This window comes from Notechis scutatus, chromosome 2 (genome assembly GCF_049901735.1).
Source record: "Notechis scutatus isolate UNSWTSFEM ecotype Mainland chromosome 2, rNotScu1.2, whole genome shotgun sequence".
NCBI classification, from domain to species: Eukaryota; Metazoa; Chordata; class Lepidosauria; order Squamata; family Elapidae; genus Notechis; species Notechis scutatus.
The window spans coordinates 100,547,799-100,564,813 of NC_142010.1; the positions used below are offsets into that span (position 1 = coordinate 100,547,799).

Sequence of the window (17,015 nt, forward strand, 5' to 3'; positions counted from 1 at the left end):
CACTTTTTTAGTGCCGTTGTAACTTTGAATGGACACTAAACCAACTGTTGTAAATCAAGGAGTACCTGTACTTGTGTAAATGAAATGTCTGTTCAAACAAATCAAAATGTAATGTCAGTAAAATTTCATGTTATTTTCTTTTCTAGCAAGCTAAAAAGGAGTTGTGATTCTTTAATACAAAATAGATTATAATAGCATTAATAATAATTAAGTTAAATCATACTCTTGTTAAACGAACTCTATAGAATTAGAATTAGATCCAAAAAATTGTTACCTTCAATGCAGTTCCTCAAAGCCATTAGTTCTAATTCATTCTGCCAAACAGATTAGGATCCTAGCTGCTCTGATGCAACCTGTTAATCTTATTTGTTTAGTTCCTGGCATCTTGGCTTCTAGATACACACAGTATTTCATTATGAGCAATTCAGCTCTTGTCCTGCTCACCTGCAGAATTGAGTCAAATTTCTGGGAAGACTAAACGTTCATTCACACCCACTAAGGCAAAGCTTTTATTGAAAATACTTTGGAATGCTCACTCAGGTGTCTTTTGGTTTCTATACTCATCCCTCCCTGAGCCAAAAAAAGAAGCAAAATTGCTAGTTGCCGGTGTAATCTTTGAACAGCATTTGTCCTTTTCAGGAAGAAGTAAAGTTCAGAAACAAGAATTACATGGAATGTATTTGACCCAAGTTACAGCAGCATTGTGTTTATGGGAAGCCACTTTCTCCTTTGTTCAGATCAAAATATGCTTATTGATTATGAATTGTTTGTGAAAACAACACAATGAAAAGGGATAATTTTATATATTTCAGACATGGAACTCAGTTTGGAAGGTCTGTAAGTACCATTGCAGCTTCTGTTTTAATTAAATAATCCCAGGGATCCAATGTCTAATAAATACAATTCAGACTAGTGGACCTTGAAAAGACCAGGCATGACTATAAGACACCAAAGAAAAGGTTTTCAAAATACTAAAGAAGGGATGTCTATAAAGGTTCCCAATCAATTTGGTTGTCTCAAAGGTGTTGTTCAAACAGCAACTGGACTTTCTTGTTTTTTTCCTTGAAAACATTTTGATTTTCATCCAAGAACTAGGAGGAGGAGGAGGAGGAGGAGGAGGAGGAGGAGGAGGAGGTGGTATATATAAAATCTATAATGGTATATGAGGCTGAGAATATGAATTTACAACAGTTGTTGCTTGTTTAGCAATTTATAATAAAACATTCCCGGTTTTAGTGCAATCTTTAAACAGATTATTGCCTACATCTGTTTGTTGACATGCACATTTATTCTTTTTTTTCATAGTAAAATTATACTTTCATAATATAATTAAAATGGTCAAGCAATCCATGAATGCTTGACCAATAAAACTATTTTCCTACCTCTTAAAATAAAATGTGGTGGTTAGATTTGCTATGGTTCACTTTTCCAGAAAGGTAAAATTAAAAGCTACAATGGGGAAGATAACTGTGATGTTTAAGTGGTACTTGTGGGATTTTCATTAGCGTTAAAGACTCTCTAGCCCTAAAACTCAATAAATAATTACAGGGTCAGCAGAAATCATACAAGTTTGTTTACTTTTTCTGAAATAAAGAACTTTTTCTGTGGTTACCTATGATGAGATAGAAGGATACAATTGTTTCATCCCATGTTTATTGTACATTTCTGTAGGGAGAAATCTGAAAATTTATTATTACAATGTCAAGGCTCCACAGCAACTCTGGGTGGCTCATAATTAAAAAAATTAAAGGCCACCTCACAATGTGTATAACCATCCTTTATCAATTCAACCTGTATATTGATTTTGTTTGACCTTAATAATGTTATATGACCAAAATCTGACTACTAAGAATTTGTGGTATATGATACCATAACATTATTGAGTTCTCTACATTATCCCTGAATGGCTGATGGAGAACAAGGACTGGCTCAAAAAATTAAAAATTGTTGTCCTTCTATTGCATACCTTACAAATACTTGAATCTGGGAAGGTGGCAATCAGTATTTCCTAAGCTAGAGAGAACCATTTCATCAACATAGTGTAGCTAACTCTAAAGACAGCCCAGAAAGTGGTCAATTATAAGTTAGAAAGCAGGAGGAAACAGCCTAGTGTTTAAACCAAAACCTACATACAGACCGATGTATTTGAACTGGAGATGACAAATCATCTGTTGTGTATAATGCTTCATTTTTATCCATGTCAATGTTGCTGCTAATCTAGACGAGATGTATTTGAGAATCTGTTCAATTTGCTGCCGTGTTCTGATGAGAAGCTTGGCATACCTCCATAGGATGTAACAACTGGTCTCCCTTCCTATTCAATCTTCACTATTGGTGGAAAGTAGAATAAATTATAAATTTAACCTGGTAAGCTGCACAGAGTCACGTATGGGATCTGGCAGTTATACAAATCAAATAAACAAATAAATGTGTACTGTTTCACCATTAAAAAAGAAAGCCTGGTTTCATGAATTCATGCTAATAAATTATTAGCATGCAACACCATAGCAGTCATCCAATGATCTGTAGGCCTGTCGTGTGGCAGCACTGGTTTCATCTAAATGTAAAAAGAGCTATTCAGCAGTGGAAATGTCTCAGGTTATAATTTGTTGCCAGAGATACTGCATTTAATTAGGGGTGGACAGTCTAGTTTGACTAGTTCATGTGCATGGCTATTTCATTGTCTTTGATTATAATACTTCTCACATTGTACTAAGCTGTAGTTTTAACTATGGTTAAAACTTATTGACTTACTAGAATTTGCTGAATTTGTACAAATTTTCCACAAACTAATGTTTATAAACTATATTTTAAGTCATAAACTATGATTAAGAGACAATGGTGGGCTTCACCGAAGAGCAAAACAATCATGTGACTGACTTTGTTTTATTATGTTACTCAAATCTAGCTTAAGAAACTATGTAGTTCTGTACAAACCATTAGAGCCACTCACACAGAAGTGCAATGCAGATGCAAGTTGTGAAAGATCAAGAGATCAACATGGTATTTCACTGGATACTATAACTTTTGTAATTATTCCATTTCTAAGAACTTCCAACAACTAAATTCTATTTGAACCAGAATATAGTTGTGAGAAAATGCCAATATCTTAAGTGACAGAAGCATTCAAAAGTGTTATAACAGAGTTTTAAGTCAGTAACAGCAAAATAATGATATGCTGCCTTTTTCAAGTTTATCTTTTCACCTTCCTACACTTCAGGTGTAGCCCACACACCTGAGACTTCTTGGTAAATTCCCACCTAAATATGAACGGGATTCAATCCTGCTTAGTTTTGTTGTTGTTGGGGGACTTAGGTGAAAGATCTGTCAAGTTGGCTTAATGCTTAACACTTTCTGCAAGCATGCCCCCAAAGTCACTGCACTAAACAATGAGCAATGTTTTTGAAATATTAATTTTTTTTAAAGATAATTCTTTCCAGATTGATTTATCCAATGAGAAACTTGAAAAGGCAAATCTATAGACCTACAGCACTGTGGAACATACTGGCCCTTATATTAACAAGCAACATTCACAGTAGGAATTGAGCAAAATTATTGCTAATACTGTTCTATTTTACCTGAATGTGAAAGGTAAAATGTCCTTCTTACTGTATTTTGCTGTGGCTGCATATTGCAAAACACAACCAGTAAAAAAAGAGAAAGTGGATTTCAAGGAAGCTTGTTTCTTTCTATTAACTGATGTGCTTGAAACATCACATTAAGCTTTTGTGCGGTTTATTCCAGATTTTAGTTTAATGGGTTATGGCTTAGCGTGTTAATCACTGTGGCTCAGTTTGGCCACATTGTTCAGTAACCTCACAACTGTGGGAATCAAAAAAATACATAGTCTGTTGATCTATTAGATTCAATAAGTCCTATGGATGATAGCAGGCTTGAGAAGAAAAATATATGAACCAAAGTTTTCAGCTAGGATGGTTTCAAAATGTACCAGAATTATTTGTAATCCTGTTGAGCCCTTGCTAACTGTAACATATGTTTTTGCAAAGAATGAAACTGTTGGAAATGGAACTGAAAGTAGCAAATGGCTGAGAGCTTCACAAACACAAGTGTTTACGGAAAGTGATGGTTAGTGAAGTTGTGAAGCATGTATGTGGTTAGAAGAAAAGTATAAGGGTTGGAGATCAGCTTGGGGCCCTTTGATTTATAGCAGTCCTTGTAGGACCTGCTATATGTCATTGGACCCCATTGCAATATAAGTGTATTACTGCTATTATATGTTTTATATGTTTTATATCTATTCATTTCTTATGTTCCAAATTATTAGAAACAATAAACCTTTTATCTTAAAGTAAGAATTATTATTTGTTGTCTCTGTTTCCTATTGGAATTTTCTTATGACACAACAAAAAGGGAAAGTTACAGACAAAATCTGGAATACCAATAGGAAGGACTATTAAATTGTGGCACAAACTCAGGGATTTAAAATATTGCCATTCATGCCTTTGATGCAGCATTGGTTTATATTGCATCTGTCTGTCTCGGTCTGTTTGTCTATCCATCTTTCTATCCATCCATCACCTATCATCTATTTATCACCATCATCATCCTCTTCATCATCAGTATTCTTCACCATATGAAGACTCTGTAATTTCTTTATTCTTTAAAACACCATTCAATTTTAACTATATGAGTTTGGAACATCAAGTTCATACACCCTTAACTAAAAACAACTTAAAGGATTGTCCAATGGACTATGCTGCTGACATCAGCAGTTTAAAATTCCAGAGTGTTATTTTGCTTCTTTCCTTGGGCTACAAAGGGAACTAAGCTGCTGAATGCATGCAACAAACACAGCTTTTTAAATTCTGCACTTAAACGGAGGGACTGAGGCTGAGAGGGGTCACTTTTAAAATGGAAACATCCATATGGAATAAAGTAGTATTAACTGCTAGCTATAGACCTGAAAAGATAAAGAAATTATTTCTACAGATTCATACAATGCAGGCTTAGTCTGCACCAGGTTTTCTTTTGGAACCTTTGCTCTCATTGAGTGTTGTTGTCATCAGCCATTCAGTTGTGTCTGACCCTCGGCCACTCTTTGGATCAGCACTTTCCATGTCCACATTGCCTCCTTCAGATCCACCATGTTCATCTTGGTGTCACCTTTTATAGTGTCCAGCTAGTAGGTGCTAGGGCAGCCCTTTCTCCTTTTTCTGCTGATCATTCCCAGCATAATTGACTTTTCTAGTGAGTGAGCTCTCATGACATGACTGAAGCAGGACAGCCTCTGTTTGGCAATCTTGGCTCCAAGTGATATTTTGGGTGAGGTTTTGTCTAGGACAGGCCTGTCAAACTGGCAGCCCACAGACCAGATGCAGGCCAAACCCACCCCGGCTCTGCAAAGGCAAAAAAGTCATGATGCATCATGATATGTCATGTGACGCAATTGAGTTTGACACCCGTGGTCTAGGATTTCTTTGTTGTTTTTGCAGTCCATGGGATGAATAATAGTCACTTCCAGCACCACAGTTCAAAGGCATCCTCCCTTCTCCTATCTGTCTTTTTCCGACTCCATGTTTCACAGCCATACGTAGCAATTGGAAAAATTATTACTTGAACTAATCTGCATTTGGTTGTGAGGCTGACGTCTTTACTTTTCCAGATGTGATTTCTGCCAGACATTGCAGTTCTTCCAGCCTTCTGATCTCAGAGCTGCAGTCACAACTTGGGTCGATTTTAGAGCACAGGAAGATGAATTCATAACATTTGAGATTTAGCTCATTCTATATTTATAGGCCCTTAGAATCCAATAAGCAGCGCTAGTTCAATATTATTTCACAACTTTGTTAGGGATAACATTGTTTACCCTAACTGTTTTGGGTAAAGATAATAAAATGATGAATCATGGTTTGTCAGATAAAGTGTATGTGACTTTAAGCTAAAGGAATGTAATTAAGGGTGCAGCTGTAAAAGTACTATATAAGCAGCAAGGCACTCTCTGGCTCTTACTGGCTGGCTTATTGAAGACTGCATTCTTGCTGGATCAGGGAGGAGAAGAAGTGTTGGATATTTCTCAACGGAGAGAAGATAAGTTTTGGACAGATTTATTATACGTGTACTGACACTGGCTATTCGACACGGACTTTGCAATTAGAGTATCCTCGACAAGACTTGACTGAATTTGGTATATGACTAATGGACTGTTTATAATGACTATGATATAATTCTTAAATGGAATAAATTATAATTTTGATAGCACAAGCGTATCTGTATTTTTACTGCGTGTTAACGAGAAGGCTTATCTCACACATTTACCTGTCTTCCTGTCTTCCTATCTGACTTCGCTGCACATTCTGTTTAGTTTGTTTTCCTTAACACCCGTTGGGGAATCCAGGCTTAACAAACTTATCTTCCAATAAAGTAGATGTGGTCTATTCCATAAACCATGATTAAATAAATCATGGCTTAGCATACATAAGCACAGCTTATACCTTGAAACTGCGACTATTATAGGCATTTATTGATGCATCAAATGTCTGCACATGACTATCCATGCAGTAAATAATTCTAGATCAGTTATGAGCAATATTCTGTAGAAAATATTGTGGCTATACATCATCTCCTTCTGTTTAGTCTTAAACCACAGAATTTGCATCTGGCATTTGGTTAAAATACCTTTTAGAAAAGCTGTCATATAATGTAAGGGCAATAATAAGTAGAATTTCAATTTTGTGGTAGATACCCAAATTTGAATCAATGCACAAAGAACCCAAGCAAACTAGGTCACCACTCAGTGGCTGGGCTCATACAGTACATTAAGTCAAAATGTAATTTATTTGGTTTGCATTATGTGATTGGATTTTGGAATTATGCCATTCCAAAATCATCATTAATACAAAAATAACATATCTTATGTTTAAACCCAGCTTCCCCCCCCCCCCCCTTCTACAGACATACATTGTCAGGCTTTACAACAGCTCTTAGCCATAAATTTCAGTTCTTCAGACACCAAATCCCTCATTCAGTACTTGGTTTGACTACTGAAAACTTCACTGGTATAAAATCCTTGCTGCAAATAAGAACACAGTGAAGTCTTAAACAATAGTTAATTGTTCATTGGAATACAAAAAATCCCTTCATGCACACATGTACATACTCTCACTTATTAACTCACACACAGACACACACACACATCAGATTTAAAGTCTTCTTATCCCTCAGAGTTACTGGATGGCCAGTCTCTTAATACCTTTGGTGGGCATCTGAAAAATGTTTTATGCAATAGTTTTTTCTAACCTGGAAACTATTGGCTTTTGCCTTATCAGCCTCAGCAATTACATACTGGAGAACGCAAAGACAAATATGATATATCTGTCAAACTGTTTAGGAATATTACTGGGAATTTTAACCAGAAGATGTCAATTGTGCAATAAAAAAAAAACTTTTGTTTTGCTCCATTTTGAAAAAACAATTCTCGCTATTTTCATTCATGAATTCTGAAGTATTGAGCCTAACTTCTAATGTGGAAGGTAAACCTTCTTTAACATTAAACTTAATTTAATTAAAATTAAATTAAAGTTGTTAACCTAATCCTACGTAGCTTTTTCTCTGGTAATATCACACTACTAACCAGAGCATACAAAACATTTGCTAGACCAATACTCGAATACAGTTCATCAGTCTGGAACCCTCATTACGTATCTGATATTAGCACAATTGAGAAAGTCCAGAAATATTTCACAAGAAGAGTTCTCCACTCTTCTACTCGTTTAGAATACCTTATGCCACCAGACTTGAAATTCTAGAACTAGAAAACCTTGAATTACGCCGTTTCGGTCTGACTTAAGCATGGTATATAAAATCATACATTGCAATGTCCTACCTGTCAATGAATACTTCAGCTTCAACCATAACAACACAAGAGCACACAATAGATACAAACTCAAAGTAAACCACACCAAACTTGATTGCAGGAAATACGACTTCAGCAATAGAGTGGTCAATGTCTGGAATACTCTACCCGACTCTGTAGTCTCTTCCCCAAACCCCAAAAACTTTAACCTTAGACTGTCTACTATTGACCTCACCCCTTTCCTAAGAGGTCTGTAGGGGCGTGCATAAGCGCACCAACGTGCCTACCGTCCCTGTCCTATTGTTTCTCTTATTCTTTTATTTTTCTTATATGTACCCATTTCATGTATTCACAACTATGTATACACTTATACTTATTATCTTATAAACAATTGGCAAATCAAATAAATAAATAAATAAATAAATAAATAAATAAATTAAAAAAGACCGAAAGAGTTCAGTTGTAGATTTTGTGTTTTGTGTTAAATCCAAGATATAAAAGGTCAAGTAGTAAGTATTTAAAAAGACAATACATTTCAAATGATCATTTGGGAATCATAGACCTAGGGAATTACAGGCCTGGATTACAGTACACAGACCTAAAATATAATTACATTTCTTTTGAATGATAATGATAATGTGCCATGTATTTGAAATTATCACATTATAGTTCAAAGTGAAGCCCAATTCTGGCACATTGCCTAGGCAATAGGAGTTGCCTCAGGCCACAAGTTTAGCAAACTTCAGTACTATCATTAATTTATAAAATCCTAGCTCTTAGACAAAGGATCTTCAGAACTAATAAGATTTTAAATAAAAAATGATTCACTGAAAAAACTGTCAGCTGAACAAGGGTATTCTCTCTTCCCTCTATGCCTTAATTTTTATATCAGCTATACTGTTTAGGTGAATTAAGAACTACCATAAAAATCTATGAGCTTTGCATTTTTGTTTCACCATAAAAGCTGCTTAATTTTGTTCTCTTTTTTTACACCAAGACCAACAGAGCTGTTTTGTCTTCCTTGAAAATGTAACAATCCTAAACCTTAACCACAGTGCAGAAAAGACACTAGACATATATTTTGTATAGAAAAAGAAAGTGTCTTAATATCAGTTATCCCAGATCAGTTATATTTCCAATAAATTAATAATTTTTCAACCTAATTAACCATAACATAGTTAATACACTTAAATAGAAACATATTCTAACTTTAACATAAATAGCAAAGCACAAAATAAAGATGTATTCTGGGGCAAAATAACCATTCAAACCACCTATATTACTATTTCTTCTTAGGCCTAATTCATTACGGTGATGATTATATCCATTCAGTTGTACCTGACTCTTGGTGATTCTATGGGGCACATCTCCCCACAGCTTCTGACCTTGTACTGCTTCTTTCAGTTTTTCTATGCTCTGGTTGGTATCAGCTTTGATGGTGCCAATTCATTAATGTAAACCATAATCCAGATTGTTTGGTTTTCAGGCAGCATCTTGTATAGACCTACTGATTGTGGTTGTGAACTGTGATTTTTTTTTGCTTAGTAAAGTCTTCCCCAATCAAAGCATTCCCCAAGTAAAGGAATCCAGGTTTTCAGCATTCTCAGCAAGGGCCATGTTGGGCTGGAAAATTCTACAAGTCATAGCACACATAGCTGAAGAATACTCAAGATGTAGAAGATTGGGACTATTGGGTACATTAACCTCCGTAGTTATTGTCAGCATAACTTCAATCCCAGCTGCACTACAGAATTCTGCCTTCAACTTCCAACTCCCCCAAGGTCTCCAGAATAGATTTTTCACTTTCTTGAGGCTTATCCATGTGCTTTTCTGAACCCAAGCACTTGTTCTCTCCTGAACATACTTATGGAGATATCCTCAGTTCAAGATATCAATTCCATTTTCATTACTTGTCCCACTAAAAATACAAATTATCACAAAACATTGCAAAGATAAAATATCATTAATGTTTTTATAAAAATATATGATTTTAGTCCATTTAAATGTTAATAAAGAGGGAAGATGAGGGAGGCAGTTTATAATAAATTGACTTCTATCTGCCTTGAAAACTATGTAATTATCTCTGTATTATAAGATTTTGTTTCTTTGTATTATAGAGAACAATTATCATGTTTATATTGAGATGAAATTGTAGAAAGAAAAGTCCTTAATATCATACTCAACAAACTAAAAGCAACCTATTAGACTTCTTCAGGAAAGAACTTGTACACTGTATTATTTTAATGGCTTTCTGTATAAGCTGAAAAATTCCTTTTTACAAATCAGTTTGTGGAGAGGATATCAGTGCCATCCAGTGGATTTACAGGAAATTGTCCTAAAATGAATGTAAAAAAGAAAATAGAAAAATTCTAAGCAGGACTTTCATAATCCAGAGTCCAGATACTTTGAACCTATCATAGATCAACATGAAATTTATTCAGACTGGCTGAGAATCCTGGGTGCTGTAGTCCGATGCATCTGGAAAGCATTGGACTTGGGGATGGTCTAATCGTGTTTACTTTTTTATCAAAATTATATGGTGGCCCATTTCATACAAACCAATTCTGGGCAGCATACAATAAAACCAACAATATAACATTTAACAAAATCAGATTAAAACAATGAAATATTTGTACGCTATGGTGATGCCATGTGGTTGTAATAGTCGGTTGGTGGTTTCTGAGATGTTTTTGACAGTGTTGTCCTTTTTACAGCTTGTGATGGTTATGCAATATTGGGTTGAATAGTCTGGTACTTTTTTGATGACGTTGTGAGGATATCCATTTGGTTGAAAAACATTGTAGAGATTATCTGTTTCCTTTTTCTGGTATTCAGGGTGGCAGCAGTGTGTTTGTGCTTATCTAAACAGAGTTCTTACACAGCTTCTCTTGTCAGAGGTTGGGTTATTTTTGGTAGTGGAGCACTTGATTGTTGTGTGTGTTTTTTGGGGAAACTTGTGTTACACGTTTGCCATTGTAGTCTCTGCTGATAAGGATATTCAAGAAGGATAGAGATAGCACACAAACCAACCAAAGCCCTCTAAAACATCCTAAGTAAACCAAAAGATCCAACAGCCCCAGAAACAAAAAAAAACAGGGCTCATCTACAACATACAGTGTAACAACTGAACAACCACTACCTAGGACAAACAGGCTCAACACATCCACAAACACCAACTACCAAGACCACTTCTACCAACACTGACAGGGCAAGCCACTAGAATATAAACTGAGGGCAAACTGCACTTCCTACTAGCACTGGTGTTATCTAGTCTGAGTAAAGAAACAACCAAGCTCAGAGAGTACCAAGGACCCCTTAGCTTGTCTTAGAACTTGGACATGAGCTTGGTAGCAACCAGAAGAGGAGCAACCATGCTGAGACAGTTCTTAATCCAACAAGTATGAGCATTTTGGAGGGAGGCAAAGAATGTAGGCTACTTTACAAACTTTTGAGACTTTTGTTTTAAGGATTGAGCATTAAAATTTTTACATTGATACATCAACTTGCAAAACCTAGGAGAGTGAAATGAATCCAAAACAGCTGCACTTTTCTTCTAGACTATAGTGTGTTCAGTTCTTGGAAAACAAATAACCCTCACAGAATGGAAATTTAAGGCTAGATATCATCAACATATTGGTGATACCTCACTCCAAGCTATTCACCCAGTGGCCTCATGTAGATGTTAAACAGGAGCAGGGGAAAAAACCAAGCTTTGTGGCACTCCAATAAAGAAGAGGTTGTGGTCTGGACCTCTCCCCTCTATCAACACAAACTGGGACTAACCCTAGAGGAAGCAGGCGAACCAACACAATATCAGGCTACCCAATCCCAGTTCCAGAACTGCTCCAGAAGGATATTATGATCAGTATTGAAAGTCACTGAGAGGTTAAACAGAACAAGGATGGACATGCTACCCTCATTGTGCTCCCACCAAAGGTCATCGAAGATGTGACAATGCCATCCCAGTCCCATATCCCAGCCTGAATGTTAACTTCCATTATTCCTAATCACAAGATTTGTTTTGATCAGACATGATAGGATATATAGCCCAATGTTCCAGAGGGTGCTGCAGAGGGAACACTGCCCCAAAATATTGCATGTTAATATGATAAGAACAGTAAGGGTTATAGACCATTAAGCTTTCCTTTGGAAAAAAAAACAGAATCAGAGTTGCTTCTGATTTTGATAATCCTTGTGAGCTTTGACTAGGAGAAATAAAATTCTGTTGAACATTCAAGACATGCAAACAAAATGGGTATAGAATTCCCATTATATACTTGATCTGAACCATCAGCCTAGTCCTATCCCTTCATATCACATCAGCAACAATACTCTTACCAAACTCAGATCAAAATCTGATCTGAAAAGGACTTTTTTTTAAAAAAAAATAGTGAACCTAAAAGATATTTCCAAATGAAAACCAATGGATATGTCAGTTCCTTCTTGGGAACGTCTAGGGCAAAGGTCTTCAAACTTGGCAAGTTTAAGACTTGTGGACTTCCAACTCCCAGAATTCCTGAGTTAACATGACTGGAAGAGGAATTCTGGGAGTTGAAGTCCACAAGTCTTAAAGCTGTCTAGTTTGAAGAGCCCTGGTCTAGGGCTTTAGTATAATCAATTTCACTAGGAATAAAGTTGCAGTTCTATAAAACTACTGAACCCAGCAAGTAATACAATCTAACATGCACTTACATACTGCAGAACTTTCTTGCCATTTTACTTTTTGCTTAATTGTCAACTGATATTATCCAATGTGTTATTTTGATATTTAAATAGCATTATGTACTAAACATTTTAGAACAGTAGTTGCTGGTGGTCTGTGAAAAATTTTTGGTGGTCCGCAGAGAAATGTCACCCCAAAAGCACCCCCCAAAGCAATTAATGCAGGCCCGCAGGAACACAAGGCTTGCATTGCGAACAATACGAGGTAGTGAGGGAAGTGGGTAAAGAGTGGAGGGAGGGAACTTGCCCCACTCACCCCATGCACCTCGCCTGGCCACCGGGCTGCTTCTTTCCTCTTCTTTCTTCTTCTGCCTTTGGCTGCATGCAAGGAAAGCAGAAAATGTCTTTCTTTCTCTCCCCCAAACTCTGCCAGAAATGAGTCTTTGGGACCCTGCAAGGCATTCTGCTCCAAGAGACTGCGCTGGCAAAGACTCGTTTCCGGAGGAGTTTGGAGGAGAGAGAAAAAAAACTTCTGCTGCTTCTGCTGCTTTGCATGAAGCCAAAAGTCTCTCTCTCTCTCTCCCTCTCTCCCTGAGAACAGAGCTGGAGACGGTATCCTGCGATCCCAAATAAAGAATGGTGGATCGGTAGAAAAACGGGGTGGGGAATTTTCCTGCAGAGTTTTTGGGGGATTTTCCCAGGGTCTCTGGTCCGCAGGATTTAAAATTATGAGTTTGGTGGTCCCTGAGGTCCAAAAGGTTGATGACCCCTGTTTTAGATTGTATAAATTTATCATAACAAATTCATAAATTGTTTGTTACCAAAGGCAAAGTTACATGATATCGTTGTATGAAGATAGTCCCCTTCCTCCTAGATTACATCTCATTCTAACATTTTAATTGATGAATGTCCCTACTGATTTGCTTTTCTCTTTCTGGAACATTTGTAGAAAAGAAATTGGAAACACCAAGTTCTCTCAGGTATAACATGCTCAGACACTGGTTTATTAAATATGTTACATAAACATACCTCATTTTTATTTGCACTGATAAAAAAAAGTACTAAGGCAACTGTTGATCTGCAATTTCAAAATTACCATTAATTTTAGATTTGTGTGAGACAAAGCTTAGGGAATCTCCACACAGAAGCACTGCAGAGAAAAAAAAAAAGCATTATTTCCACTAAATTTTCATTTATGATCTTTGTGAATTCCCTTTCACATATAGAAGTCACTTCTGTGCAGTAGCTGCAAAACGCCAACATCACCATTGTTTTCATAGCAGCTTTTCCAAGGCCAGCTTAATCTCATGTTAATGCAAAAAGGAAAACAGTCCTCTTCTCAGTGTATGAGGGGTGCCCTTTTTTCAATCCTAAATCTGCCTATCCTCAACAAAGCAGTTGAGCCCTCAATAAAAGCAACAGCCTTTGCTACAGATAGCACTGTTTCCAAGGCAACAAGCTGCAATTTCTTAGAGGCAGCAAAAAAGGAAATGACTTGGAAAAAAAATGAGGAAGAGTGGGGGAGTTGGGAAGTACCAGCATCAATATTAACTTGGGGCTTTTAGCTGGGGATATTGCTGTACAATTGATTCCTAAGATCTAAGCTGCAAGAGCGGGTTCCTAGCCCTCATCTTTAGACATTGAAACAGCAAGTCTTCATAGGATTGGCAAGCACTGATTTTTCTCAACTTTGAGACTGCAGCAAGAATATGGGGGTTGGGGGACAGCAAAGACATTACTTTTAACATTCCAGATAGAACAAATGGGATATATTTTCTCTCTCTCTCTCTCTCTCTCTCTCTCTCTCTCTCTCTCTCTCTCCGCATGTGTGTGTGCGTGTGTGCATGTGTGCTTGTGCATACTTGTGTACATACATGGATGTGCACACACTCTATATATTTACCAGCAGTTTTCCTAAAGTCCCATCCTTTTAAAGGATGTAAGACCTAACAACTCTTTATCCTCCTGGGATGAACTAATATCACATGCAAAATACTGTAGAGGTGTCATTAAAAGTATATTTCTTTCCAGGGGACATTCTTGCACCAACAGTGGAAAATTTGACCTTATTACTTCAAATGGTGGATCAGAATTCAGAATTGTATTAAATTAACCAAAATACTTTGTCCCTGTGCTTTCACTGCTATCCTGGCTCTGAGAAAAGGCAGTTTAGGGGATATTTCTAATACAGGTCTTTAATAACTCTCTTGGAAAATGACCTAGGCTGCCTATGCCTTTCCAGTTATTTGGACACCAGAAATGTGTGTGGGATTATGGCAAAGTGTGTTGTCCTGAGAGACTTGGGATGATGCAATGATGTCAAGGTTAGAGGGTTTTTTTTTCCTGGGAGGGGGAGTCAAAAATCTGGCTTAGTATCACATAATTATAGAGAAACATATAAATATCTGCCTTGTAGCTGTAAACATATAAAAGGGAAGAAGCATTAAATAATGATGAAGGAGATTGTTGAATATTTCTAAAATTGTTTTAGTATGACATAGAGCAGTGGGAGAGCATGTATCAAGGAAGCGGAAACTGTAGCCGGAGCGCAAGCAGGACTCAAGACAGCAATCTGCTGAGCAAACTGACTGGTGGAAAGGACTGCAGTTTTTGGAGAACAGATCATAGGTCAGCAAGGGCAACTTGACAAAGGTGCTGGGATCCAAGAAATCCAGAAAATACTTATTTTCCCCTCTTCCGTTCTCTTCCCTAGAATAGAAGTAAGTCCAAGAGTGAAAGCACAGAAAGAAGCTGTACATGTGAGAGAGGAGTGAAACACTGTAAAAATCCCCACAAGAAATTCTTTGTATAGAATCGTATATATATAATTTGTTAAGCTAAGGCCAAGGTATATATTAAATACCACTATAAATAAAGAAGTGTGTATACAGTTTCTGTCCCTTCCCACCCCTACAAACAGGGGTTTCTCTATCGTTTTAATGTATTGTTCTATATGTATTTATGAGTTTATTGTATTTTTATGTTTGGCAAGTAAACATAAAATAAGGGTAAAAGGTACCTAAAATATTACATGTTAAATAAACAACCTTAAACAAACTTATAACTGTGACCTTTCTAAATATTCAAGTTCCTTGGGAGAATATCAGTCTGTGCTGAACTGGTATGCAAGAACAACCTAAAACAGAAGAGATTTGTAAGCTTGGTTACATTTATTAAAATAAAATGTGGACCAATATTGTACTGCAAAATACCCTATATGCAAATCACTTACTTTTAATCTGAAAGTTATGTTCAAATGTACATTAAATGTTTCTTACATTTGTGTTCAATTTTTCTGATCCAAAGAGATTAAACTTATTTCTTTCTTTGAAGAACATATACTTCATCAATTGTCTGTACTTTCCCACATTATTTTGTGTGTATCTCTATTACATTCTTATGGTTTTCTCTAATTTGTGAATGAACACAGATGGAAAGTCTCATTCTTGGGCCATATTATAAACTGATTTATTTTGGCAATTGGTAGAGAAGAATTTCTTATTACCTTGCTAATCATTGAAACACTTCTTCAGAAACCCCAAGAAACATGAACTATTTAAACTTGAGTTATAAGTAACAGAGTAAATATGTATTTGAACTAGTAGAAATAGATTTGATGTATTGCCGGAAAACACATACAATTTCAATGACAATCTTGTTCCTACTTTCGTGTGGGAAGGGTCAAAACAGTTGAAATGGATATAACTCTGTCCAAATAATATTGTGAAGTTGCAGCTTAATTTTTCCTTATAATTTTAAAAGAAAAATTAAGCTGCAACTTCACAATATGATATAGCTTCTGTACTCTCATGAGCTGCTGGCAAAAATTATCATCATAGCTGCTAGCAAAAAAAAAAAACATTTTTCCTCAACATAGCACCATGTAATATCCACAACACATAGAAGACAGAGCAGTTTGTTCATTTTTCAGGATGAGGTCAGTTAGACAAACATGAACTCTCCAATTACTGTTGTGCATTTATTTCAGTTGACAGAAGCTTCTTGTTTCTTTATAATTGCTGTCAAAGATCAAAGCAATATAAACACAACATTGCAAAAATGAGACACAATAAAAATATTAACAGTAAACAGTACTGTTAGTACAGATTCTATAGGCAATATATTAAAAGACAGGAGATTTCATCACGTGTAGTGTTGATAGGAAATAATACTTTGTGGAGTGCTTGTAGCTACAACTAAACAAAGATGAAATGAGGGAGGGATATAAGGGATGTTAAGACAATTACACTGAATGGAAGGTTATGACTTTGGAGAGAGAAATAAAATGCCCGAAGAAGAGTGGTCTGTGTGGCACTTGAGTTTACTTGGGCTTACCCTTTTTCTGGGGACTCATAGATTCCTTCCCAACTGAATCAATTTCATTCAAAGGTCTTGTTAGTTTTTTAAAGAACAGCTTGCCTTATTTTACAAAAATGCCTAAGCTCATATAGACTCCATAGACCTTCCTTGAAAAATAAATGATTATGACTGCTTAAAGAGAAAACAAAAATAAACTCACTTTGTAAAGGAAGAGAAGTTG

The 17,015-nt window shown here is 36.3% G+C and overlaps 1 protein-coding gene across 1 annotated transcript in view; it reads right to left on the minus strand.

Moving 5' to 3' along the window:
* Positions 1–17,015, minus strand: part of CACNA1A (calcium voltage-gated channel subunit alpha1 A) — a 361,279-nt gene that overhangs the window by 315,228 nt on the left and 29,036 nt on the right. The window lies entirely within an intron of this gene.